Here is a 13,394-nt window from a genome sequence, read left to right on the forward strand (position 1 = left end):
CATGCTGAAAGAACTCTCAAATAAATGGTCATACTGCGGTCTAGCGAATACGGAGTCGTGGGTACGAATCTCACCAGAACTCGGTGTTTTTTAAATTCATCTCTCAATTTGTTAATTAGCAATATTCTGGGCCGTCTAATTAATTACAAGTTTGTTTTTCGTATATTCCTAAAGGAATTGACAAGAGATTTCTCTAGTAATACCTCCTAGCATATCTCTGGAATTTCCTACTATTCCAGAAACTCGTATTCCTCTAGAGATTTCTATCGGGATATCTTCAGCTGGAATTCCTTAAAGAAGGTCAAGAGGAGCTCCGGCAGTAATACCATGATTAATTTTTAGAGTAATCCATGAATAAAAACTCTAGATGAATTCCTAGATAATTCTTTAGAAAAATCTCTGGAATAATCAACAGCATTTCTGGAAGTATCCTAGGGAAAATGCTTAGAAGAATCCCAGCAAGAATAGCAGGAAAAATCCCTAGAGGTATTCCTGCAGGTATCATAATAAGAATTTCAAGATGAGATTCAGGAGGCATCGCTGAAACATTACAGCAGGAAATAAAAGAAAATCGCGTTAAGTACTTGACTCGACTGAAGAGATCCATCGCATTCTACACGTTTTATACATCTTAGGTAAAAATAATAGGTAACTTAATTCTAGGTAGCTTTTTTTTCCGGCATGCAAAAACTTATATCTATATAAACCTCCACCATAGAATAGGTAAAATTTTCCTCCACCACCGAATAGGTACATTTCATCTCTTCAGTCGAGTCAAGTACAAGACACTGAAGACGACCTTACAGTTGAGGTCGAAATACGTATCTGTCAAAGCATGCAAATTCTTAGTGGAATTCAAAAGAACAGTACTTAACGCGATTTTCTTTTATTTACAGATATTCCCCTAACAAGCCCAGGTTAATCATCATCATTACAGCAGGAGCCGCTTATGGAATCCCAGGAGGAGTTCCTGGAAGAATCCAATGATAAATATTTGGAAAAATCCTAGGTTCCTCTAGGATTTCCAGGAGAATACACCGAAAGCAAGGTTCCTAGGAAAACTGCCCTGAATAGTCCCAGTAAGTTTCTGAAGAAATTTCTGGAAAAAATTCTTAGAAGAATATGTAGAATAATTCCGGGAGGTATTACAGTAAGAATTTTCGGAGGAGTCCTAGAAGGAATTGCTGAAAGAACCACAGTAGGAATAGCTTCAGAAATCCAGTTGAAATTCCTGGAGAAAGACCAAGAGGAATTCATGGAGGAATCCCATGAGAAATTTATGAAAGAATCCTTAGATAAAATATTTTGGATAAAAATTCCTGGAGGAGCCACCGGAAAGCTTCTGAAGAAATCACAGGAAAAATATCAGAAGGTATTATTAGAAGGATTCTGGGATGTATCATTGTAGAAATCTCAGCAGAAATCCTAGAAGGAATTGCTGGAGCAAACTATACAGGAATTTCTAGAGAAACCTCATCAGGAATGCCTGGGGGAATCCAAAGAAAAAAATCTTGAAATATCTAGAGAAGTTCCTGCAAGAACCGGTAGAGGTGTTCTGGAAGCATCTATAGCAAAGGCCCTGAGGAATCGCAGAAGGAATTTCTGAAGAAACCTCAGGAAGATTTCCCGGAAGACTTCCAGTTGATTTCCAGCCACAATGGTAAAATAAATTCGTATAGGAATCATTAGAAGAATTTCTGTACGTATCATAGTAAGAATTTCTGGAGGATTTGCTGGAAGAACCGCAGGAGAAGGTGTTTGAGGTATTCTTGGAGGAAGGCCAAAAGGAATTTCTGGAGAATTTTTTGGATAAAATATCTAAAGGAATTCCTGGATGAGTCTTTGGAGAAATCCGTGGTAGAACAATCAAAGGAATTTCTGCAAGAATTCCAGGATGGTTGCCTGGAAAGATCCCAGCAAAAAGCCAGGAGAAAGCTCTAGAAAAATCCGTTGCATAATTTTTGAAGTACCACAGTTTGAATTTCTGGAGGAAGAATAACTGGAATAAACACAGGAATTGCTTGAGGAATCCCAGCTGGTATATCTAGAGGAATTCCTAGAATTCCGGGAGGAGGAGCAATTTCTAGAGGAATCCTAGAATCAGGAATGCCGGAGAAATACAGGGGATGGCCAAAATGTTTGGGATAGGCAACTTTTTTTTCTCCCACAAAAAAGTCCAACAAGCTATAACTTTTCATAGAGCGCATCAAAAAAACTGAAATTTTGACTATTTGTCAACCTATTATGTGTGCATCATTGGTACAAATTTGGGCTCGATTGATTAATATTTCGCAAAGTTAGAACCGTTCGGGTAAAACACTATTTTTCTTACAACTCATTTTTGAGCTGTCATATCTCGGAAACCAGTGAACTGAATTGAATGAAATTTTGAACGTACACTAACAATATGTGAATGCTTCACAAACTATTAAAACATAGGTACTTTTTAAACGTTGAAAAAAGTTATCATGGATTGACACTTTTTGGATTTTTTTCAAAAAAATGTAATTTTTTTACATCAATGTCAAAAAATTTTAGTGTTGATATCCAAAGATTTTCCACTTCTGTTCTCAAGTTATCTCTAATCAGATATATTAGAGCCTATTAATATTGAAGAAAGAACACATTTAGTAATTTTTGTGTGGTATTGTAAATTTGACTTATTTTCCTCTATATGGGTAAAAATTTCAATCCGGTATAACTTAATTCTTCGTGAGAAAATATCACATTTTATAACATCGTATTAAGTATCAATATAATGTTGATAAACGATAAAAAATTCATTCAATTCGGTTCACTGGTTTCCGAGATATGACAGTTCAAAAATTAGTTGTCTGAAAAATAGTGTTTTACCCGAACGTTTCTAACTTCGCGAAAAATTAATCAATCGAGCCCAAATTTGTACCAATGATGCAAATATGATAGGTTGACAAACAGTCAAAATTTGAGATTTGTTGATGCACTCTATGAAAAGTTACAGCATGTTGATTTTTTTTTTGCGGGAGAAAAAAAGTTGCCTATCCCAAACATTTTGGCCATCCCCTGTATGTACAGCTCTCCTTGAAAGAATCGGTAGAAGTATACTGGAGGAATCCCTGATGGAATCGCAGGAAGGATTTCTGGAGAAATCTCAGGAAGATTTCTCAAAAGTATTGCAGTAAGTAAGTATGCCAGGAGAAATCCCTAGAAGTATTTCGTAAGGAGTCCTAATGAGAATTGCTTGTAGAATTCTAGCTGGAATTCATGGAGGAAGGTCAAGAGAAGTTTTTGGAGAAATCCCCTGTGGAATTTTTGGAAGAATCTCTTGAGGAATTCCTGGATAAATCCTTGAAGAAATCTCTGGAATCACCGATGGGATGTTTGGAAAAATCCTGGGGAGATTTTCCGGAAGAACTTCCCTAGTAGAATACCTGGAGGTACCACAGTGAGCATTGTTGGAGGAGTTCTAAGAGAAATTGCTGGAAGAATCGCAGCAGGAGTTGCTTGAAGAATCCTAGCAACAATTCCCGGAGAAAGGCCAATATAAGCTCCTGGAGGAATTCTATGAGAAATTTCTGGAAGAATCTTTGAATAAAATCTCTGAAGAAATTCCTGGAAGAACCACTGGAGGAACTTCTAAAGATTGTCTTGAGTGATACCACCAGTATTTCCTGAAGGAATCCCAGGTATCAAAGTAAGGATTTTCAAACAAATCCTATGAGAAATCGCTAGACCAATCTTTGCAGAAATTTTTAGTATGTGCAACCCCATCTGGACTGCCTGGAGAATCCTAAGGGAAATTTATTGAAGAAATATCGAGAGGAATCCATACAGCAAGTCTTGAGAAATCACTGTATGAATAGATAGAGGTATTTCTGAAGGAATCCATGGAGAAGTATGTTGATTGTTTTTACCAATATGTATTCAAAACGCTAAAGTGTGCTTAAGGTTTGTTCAAATGTGCCATTAAATAATATTAGTATAATTGTAATAAGTTTTAAATTTTAGGTGACTGTCAAGGAAAAATTCTAGGGGGTGCCAAATTTGTTCTAGGGGGTGCCAGGCACCCCTGGAACCCCCCCAAGCTACGCCAATGGACAAAGCCTGCTTCTCAGCTTAGTGTTCTATGAGCACTTCCACAGTTATTAACTGAGAGCTTCCGCTGCCAATGACCATTTTGCATGCGTATATCGTGTGGCAGGCACGAAGATACTCTATGCCCAAGGAAGTCAAGGAAATTTCCTTTACGAAAAGATCCTGGACCGACCGGGAATCGAACCCGAACTCAGCGTTTACCGCCTCGGCTATATGGGCCATTACAGCATAATTTTGGAAATTCTCATCAAAGCAATTAAAAAAAATACAAGAAATCAGTAACAAGCAACAGATTATAGTGCAATTCTTCAGTTTTTTAAAACGCATGAACTCTTCAACGTTTATCGATAATTAATTCAAAACTCAGGTTTGTTCCAATTTATATAAATTTAAATTAAATTAAAAAATTGAATTTTGAAAACACTATCTTATTTATGTTCTTTCACGAGCTTATAGAAACGTATCATATCTGTTATTCTAAGCTTATTCCTTACACGATCGAACACAGAATAAATTACCACAAAGAGGAACTCTGCTTACCCTTCCATGTTGGCACACTTCTAGTTTCAACACAATAATCACTAATAATCACGGTGGTTCACAACTGGCCTACATCTGCAAACCCAAGCGCAGACAGCTTGTCTAGGATAACACCCGACCTGAAATGCTCATGTGTCTATCCTATAATAAAAGTGCAACCAGCACCACACAGTCTCATCAGCAGGAGAAGAAGAGAACTTGTAAGTGGGAAAAAACTGGGCGGGGTTGATACTCTTGATTCCAGGAGATTGTAGGTCCTTACGGGAGAAGGGTGCTGCACCAGAAAAAAAAAACAACAATGCAATGAATAGGTAATGCCACCGATGATGTGGGCATTGAGGATTGTGCATCTCTTGATGTTTTTTTTCTATTTATTTTTCACCACGAGAACGAGCCACTTGAAAGGAGCAAGAACGGGTGGAAAGAAGGGAAGCAGCTAATTGTTGCTAAACTGTGTCTAAATGCGTTAAAAGCCTTTAGGAAGTGTTGCCAGTATATGAGATTCAACCTACATAAGTCGAATTGCTAATTCATATCGCAAAAAATATTTAGGAACTGTGGAGTCGTGAGTGTATTGCTCCTGTGCACCTTACCCTACTCAATTAATAAATACTTCTTCCCGAGATGCAGAGGATTCCCCATTTTCTAGTACCGTAATCCGGGGTAACATTGATGAAACTTTAGAATTTGTAGATTTGGGATAACATTGATCATCTAAGTTACCAATGTTCGTTTGTCGTGGAAAATACTACTAAATTTGAGGCCCTGATTACGAATATTTTACATATTATGTACTTTTTGAGTTATTTTAGCATTAAAATTATCTTAACCGTGAATAACGCTTAGGCGTTGGAATGTCTACATGTCTTAAGGAATTCAAAACCTACTTTTAACAAATCGTATATTTTATTGAAAAGGAGCACTTTCATAAAAGTTTTGTTTATGAAATTCAACTCTGTGATATCATATTGAACTTACACAATGATCCCGAGCAGAAGAAAATAGCAACAAAATAACATATCGAGGTATTAATCTTAAATAACATTATACCTCGATATGCCTTTCATTAGGTGGACATAAGAAGCAAAATAACAAAAATTAATATCATAATTTTGTTTAAATAACACCTGAAAATAACAAGTCTTGTTATTTCAATAATGAATGCATACCATAAATTTCAAATGCTATATTTATTATCCAGAAGGTATAAAATAATAAATTAATAGCATTACTGCGACAGTATTTGGCCATAATCATCCCCTGGAAAGATGCTTCGCACTCGTCAACGATTTGCCTTGGTTTGATTTTAATATTAGTAGAACACAATTCAAAACGTGTATTAGAAATATAAGTTAATTTGGTTTTTCTGTTTGATCAGTCTGTACGACAGTTTTGTCGAAGACGTAGAAACAAATAAATAAATAAATAAATAAATAGATTGTCTGGTACTTTTTGAACTGCTATATATAAGTAAGTCAAGTTTGTGATGTGTATCGGTTATGTATCTGATTCTGATAGCATGAACTATTGCGCGGGTTTGAATTTCCAACAATCCGCGGGTTGGAAGTATGCTGTGAGACCTATCCGAGTAAAAGTCGGATATAGATAAGGAAGGGCCTTTTTGTGGTTTATTTTAAAACTCATATGCACTGCTGCAGATATTATAAAAACGCTAAGAGTACACTGGGTCAAACATTGGACAAGAAAATGAAGAGTTAACAAACTCTGGTCCAGTCAAACCAGATGTTTGAGCATTGATTTGTATTTTGGTCACATATTTGACCTTTTTTTTTCTCTTCTAAACCATTGGGGGAAAATCTGCTCAACAAACACCCTAACAGGAAGGTTAGGGTAGTGTGGGGTTTATGCCGTCTTCTACAACAAAAGTAAAAGTCAGGACTACTCTCTCCTCGACCCACTAAAACACATTCATATGGTCGCCAAACCCTTCGTCTCTCCGGAAGTCCGGAACCACCAAGAAGGCATTGCTTCAGAGAGGGGCTACCCAAGTAACCATGACGCTGGATATAGCGCATTAATTTTGCTTTATAGTGTATTATATGACAAGCGATGTAAAGTTGTTTTGTCATTTAGGTATCATTAAAGTAGGTTTAAAGTCGAAAGTGGCGCTACTATTGTTGATTTAAAGCAAGCTTTACTGTGGCGATTGCTAAAGCATATAAAATGCTTATGCCATATAGCTAATGCAATGAAATAGTATGGAATGCATACTTAAGGCATCATGTCAACAAAAGAAAAAAAGTATTTTTTTCATTTTTCTGTCTATTTTTATCTTCTCATACCTTACACTGATATTTTTTATTCTATTTCGGGAATTGAACCTAGACAGCTGAAACTGGACCGCGATGAAACTCGGACGCGCTAACGCTGCACTACGACTACCATATATTTTGCACCTGGAAAAATGTGCAACATAAAGTAACGTATACTCAGCTCGTGCTTTATTGAGTTGTGTTTTCAGCAGCTCTAAAAAGTTGTGCTAGGGTATGAATGCCATCAGTTATCTTACTCTCCCAAATCCATTCGAAAATAAGCGACTACAGAACCGATTGATTCCACAAACGAAGATAATATAAAGATATAAATTAGTCTGTGTTGATTCTGTTCTTATTGTTTTCATACGTTCTCACTTCTATCATTTCTTTTATGAAATCGGGGCACTATGTTAAATAAGGAAACAAATATCTTAACCCTACATAATTTTTGTTCCCTCAGCATCTGATTGTTTTCAAGTCCCAAACAGATACCAAAAAAACCATACGCAATATAAATTTTCAAACAGCAACATCTGAGCATAATAATCCAAGTTCTACGCAGCAATCAATGAAAATTTGGGTTTGTTCTTCTTTTCTTTTGAATGGTTGTGTTTCTAAAAATGTTTTACAGATTTTTTTTCGAACTGAGGATTGTTTTCTGTTTACAACGATGAAAGCATTAGTAAAGGCATATAGAAAGTAATAAGTCCTTGCATTATCGATTGCCATAAAGCTTTTAACATGGTAATGCAATGAAGCATTAAACAACGTCGCTATAGAACTATACTGAACTGTCAAAATCCTATAATGCTTCAATGCTTTCATAATGTAGAGTAAACGCTTTATTACTTGACAGGTGCAGAATAAAAGTTATCTCGCATTAGCTAAACTATAATACGATTGAATTAATGTAATGATATAATGCTTGTGGTTACTTGGGTAGTGCACATCGCACCCTCAAGGTTAGCTGCGTAGCCTGCAGCAACGAAAATCGATGACTCGCTTTGGAGAGTCCATCACGCATGCCGGCATGCTGGCGCTTAGCCAGTTTCCCGAGTGGTCCTCGCCACTCCCTTTGTCTTCGGAAGGCGGGCAGGGTCAACCCCGCCCGCGCCCAACTGCTTTGCAGACATCAAAAACTGATGCCCACGTGCAACCCGATCTGACCTGCTGAAGGCAAGGGTATCACTACCCTTCAGGCCCTATCAGCTGCACCAGAAGGTTGCTGACAGCAGGGTCTCCACCTGCCCCGCCCTTGCCGGGGACCCCTTTCCAACCGCGGGCTCGGATCCAACCCAGTAGACCGACGCCACGGCAGCACCGCTACCGGGACTTCCTCTCCGCGGCCACTTAATCGCTGTAAGGGTCGATCTCGACCGCAGGGCACCGGTATGACCTACGAAGCCGACTCCGAACCCCTGGACCACCTCTTGTACTGCATCTGGACTAGCCATTCTCCGAGTCCACGCGCCACCTCCTCTGTAGCACCCAGACGATATGGGTGATAGCCGTTGAAACGGCGTTCCAGCCAAACTCATCCCTACACATCCTCTGGACCAAGTTGTCCGGGTTTGTGTCCTCCCCGCATGTGGCAAGAATGCGGTCACGCATTGTGCGAAAACGCGGGCACACGAACAAAACGTGTTCCGCCAGTTTCCTCTAAACCATTGCACACTGGGCATTCGGGAGAATCCGTATGCCCGAAACGGTGTAGATACTGTCGTACCTGTATCTGTAAGGCCTTGTGTCAGGTGGAATGTAACTTCCCCCCCCCTCTCTCTCTCTCTCTTCTCTCTCTCTCTCTCTCTCTCTCTCTCTCTCTCTCTCTCTCTCTCTCTCTCTCTCTCTCTCTCTTGGCGTAACGTCCTCGTTGGGACAAAGCCTGCTTCTCAGCTTAGTGTTCTATGAGCACTTCCACAGATATTAACTGAGAGCTTCCTCTGCCAATGACCATTTTGCATGCGTATATCGTGTGGCAGACACGAAGATACTCTATGCCCAAGGAAGTCAAGGAAATTTCCTTTACGAAAAGATCCTGGACCGATCGGGAATCGAACCCGTCACTCTCAGCATGGTCATGCTGAATACCCGTGCGTTTACCGCCTCGGCTATACGGGCCCTCATTTACATTTACAAAATTACATTCCGCAAAACATGCCGATTTTGTTTTTCAATAAAGTTGTTCAAATCGTTCAAAGATATGAATAAAACGTTCTAGTGGTCCCTATCATTTTTATCAACATATAGGACGATAAAAATGACGTCACTTATTTACGTCCAAAACTGTTGTTTACCAATAATAGCCTACTTTGTCTTATTGTATGCCGTGTATGTGTTATAGTAATCAAATTGTTCTAACCATGGAAAACATTACGTTAACTCACTGGTCCATCTCATCCCATCCGTTTCAATTTGCCTCGGTGTATCTTATTTTCGGTGTTAATAAGATAGTTTAAATCAGTAGATGTAAAAAAAGAAATGCCTTGCTTTTCAGAATGCCTTGAATTGGAACTTAGTATCTAAAAATTGGTATTCTTACGTAAGATGTTCGTAATCGCGATTTGAATTTGGCATGGATCAACGTTTTCACCTTTATTCACTATGCCACTGTTTCCTGGGCTGTTTCACTGGTCCAGGACTCATAGGTCTTCATGTGGAAAAATAATTGAGAATATCGACAGGCAAGTAAGATAAACGCGAAAATATGGCTCAATATTTTGTGGAGAATATCTTTCAAAAATCAATAGGCAGTACGAAGCTTGTCAAGAGAGCTGGCTTTTTAAGAAATCTTTGCTAGTTATTTTCTATATGAAGGGATTGAATCATAAAAAAATAAAAATCAAACAATGATGTCACCATACACTCATTGCACAATTATGGGTCACTCAAAGAACAACCATTTCATAATATGGATCGTTTTTCATACAAAAATAACACTTTCATTATTTTTATTTTATATTCTCATCATTGAAACCCCTCTTTATTGTTTTAAATAAAAATCTGCTTGTAAAATTCATTTTAGGCGGTGAAAATTACTAAAATGTTGGTGAATAATGAAAACCATAATAATGGGTCAAAATTGGCTGTGTAACAATTATGGGTCAATTTGTTGCCTATTATGGGTCACTTAAGAGAAATCGGCTCAAAAATAATGTTTTGTCTATTTTTTCAATGAATGATCACTTATTCTCGATAGACCAACTATAGTAGAATCTAAAACTGGTCTCAAACCTTTTAACGAAGCGTGTTTTCACGATTTGGAATCAATTTTTCAAAATTGGGTCAAAATCTCCAACACAACCACCGATAAACGCCTAAAAGTATGCAATGCCCATGTACGCAGAACTGTCAATATTATGCTGCACAAAAAGTGACCCATAATTGTGTGATTTTCGGTGTTCCTTGGCACAATAATGAGTCACTTAAATTATGCCAGAAATAAGCTTTAATTGGCTGCAGTCACATGAATTTCTACATTTAGAACGTTAATTATACCTTTGTTCTGGTGACGATACCATTTCGCACATGAAAATCACTGAAGCTCGCTTTTACAGAGCTTACGAAAGCAGCGCACGCACTGTCCGATATACACAATCGAAGCGTTACTTTGACAGCTAGTTTTGCGCCGATCAAAAAAATATTGAAAATATGTATATTTCGATGTATAAGCCCGTGTGCGATACGTATAGTGACACAAAACAAATCAACTTATGTGCGAAAAATAATAATAGCTAACAAAAGCTTGCAATTAATTAGTATTTATCTATTAAAGTGGAAAGTGACTAATAATTGTGTGTGACCCATAATTGTGCAATGAGTGTAATTCCATAACACAATCAGGACAAAAACTTGTCGAGCATATGTGTTTTTTTACTTTGTATGTGTTTTTGGGAAGTTCTGATGTGACATTTTTAGAAAAATACCTAAAAATTCAAATTTCACCAAATAGTAAATTGTGAATAATTAAAACTAAAACGGATAGAAAAAACGCCATGCTGTCTTCGGCAAAGTTTTTCCTCATAAAATTTTCTATCTTTTCATGCAAATTGTTTAAAATTAGCATTAGGTTCCGATACTTTTTATGACGGGAAAAATGCAAAGTATATCAAAAAATGACAAATTTTAGTAAATTCAAAAATTCAGTACCGTCGATGGGGGTGACAATGGGTCTGGGGGGTGAGATTGGGTCAAAACGGAGAAACATCAAATTGGAAATAGCTCATAAACTATCGCTATTTTATATTGATAACTTTATGTTATTTCAAAGAGAAGATGTTTTTACACGTCATGATGCAGAATAAGATGTTTAGCAATAATCGTTTTTTTGTTAAATTTGTGACTAAACCTATATGATGAAACTACTAGTAAATCACTCTGAAAAAATTTCTCCATCGTAATGTTTCACACAAGTACCCAACCATAAATTATCCTAAAAGTGGTTAGCTGTGGGTATTAACTGGATGATGCAACGAAAAAAGCGGGCTGTCAATGCAATTTTTATTCAAAAATTCAATATTTTCGACTCTATGTCTAAATATTAAGAATGGGGTTGAGATTGGGTCAAGCAAGTTATCGAGTGCGCATAACCTTAACTAAAAATTCAACTTGTTATCCAGTCCCCATTTGACGTTAGAGTGGTGCCATGTTTACTGTATCTCCATAAAAGCACGATTTTTTCGAAAATATGTCGAGGAAGTGTCAAGCGAATGTGTTCATACGTTTAGTGCCTAAAATCATTTATAACAATAAACCCATGCGTTTGGACAGCTCCTCTGATCATCAGCTAATCTTTAGTATACTGCAATATCGTAAGCTCACAAAATAGACTTGATAGCGTTTTTATTCTCCACTCATTTTTTAAATTTTAAGGAAATATCGTGAAATTACCAGAAGGTTGTGGCCTTCAGGAAATACCGGGGCCATAAAACCGGAAACATGACAAAATATCGGAAGACGAACGAACGACGAAAAATATCATGTTTTTTTTTTTCAATAAATCTTTCAATGCGCCTCTCCCTCATTGTAACCCCCCCTCCTCTCATGGAGGTTGAAACTTTAAATGAGGATGATTATGGTGGCTAAAAATGGCGATACAACATACAAACGTTATTTTATCAAATTTCAACAATTTTATCGGTTGTATTAACCCTTTTAGGTGGATTAATCATCTTTTAAAATTACAAAAGTTTTTTTAGTCATGGTTATATTGTTTTTAGGTAGGCTTTTTTTCTGTGTTGGGGACATGATACCACTGCGACCATTTATTTCTGGAGCTCGATTTGAAAAGGTCGTATGTGCTTTTGTCGATATAAAATTCGATCAGTTTGTTTTAGTTATTGTAGAAATATGGAAGATATTTTGAAGACTTTTAATGATGGAACGGAAAGCCTGTTTTGTGAGGATTCTTCTGTATGTATCAACATTGTTCAATTTCAACGGTATTCGCTACAATGAGCGAATCCAACTGATCGAATTTTCCATCGACGAAAGCACATACGACCTTTTCAAATCGAGCTCCAGATTTGATCTATTGTGGTGTGATCCTCTTTGTTTTGCCGTACTGGAAGTATTCGTCTCTATTTAGAAGGGATTATCCTCCCAGTAGTTGGCATGTGTCCCAATCAGGTACTATATTTCTAATGAAATTCAGCACCCTTTTGGGATTTCAGACCCATATTTCCCACGGCGCCAAGCCCTTATCAAGGTAGAAGTAGGCTTACTAGATATGATCAATAAAATTAACTTTTATTCATAGATAGGCGATTTCGAATACTTTGACCCATTCTCACCCCCTCTAAGGGGTGAGATTGGGTCAATTTTCAAACATTTGTAGTTTAGCAAGCAATTCATATAATGTAATACTTTCTTGCTAAATTTTCAATACCACATATAAGAGTATACAAACCAAATAAAAAGTTATTCCGACTTCAATTGCATTTGTTATTTAACAAACAATCTTTGAGTATCCTTTTTTGACTCATTCTCACCCCCAACGATGGTAAACAAAATCAGCGCACCTGAACTTCTTATTCTAAGCTTATTACAAGTGAGCAAGCACAGAATAATGAAATGCATTATTGTTTGAAGCCTAAGCATTAGTTAAAATATACAGAAATAAAAAATAAAAAAGTTTTTACTACTTTTACAATGTTGAATCACAACGAATATATTCTTTTAATTTTTTTTAACGAAGATTTAATTATTTTTACATACCATATAATAAATGTTCTTCATGCAGTTTTGAGCTGCATTTCTTTTTATATTAGACTAGCTGACCCGGCAAACCTTGTATTGCCCATTTTAATTGTTGCTCTTGCACAGTTTTTCTATTTTTTTTTTTGTTAATTTTCTTAACTTGTTCTACATACAGGGTGTTTGTTTCCGGAGTGCAGATATTTTTAGGGTGAATAGGTCTCCATGAGTTATGAAAAAGTGCCCAAGGAACATGGGGTCGGAAATCACTGCTAAGTGAGTTAATCACATTTTAAGTTTTTTAATTTAGCT

The sequence above is a fragment of the Aedes albopictus genome, chromosome 3 (assembly GCF_035046485.1).
Source record: "Aedes albopictus strain Foshan chromosome 3, AalbF5, whole genome shotgun sequence".
NCBI classification, from domain to species: domain Eukaryota; kingdom Metazoa; phylum Arthropoda; class Insecta; order Diptera; family Culicidae; genus Aedes; species Aedes albopictus.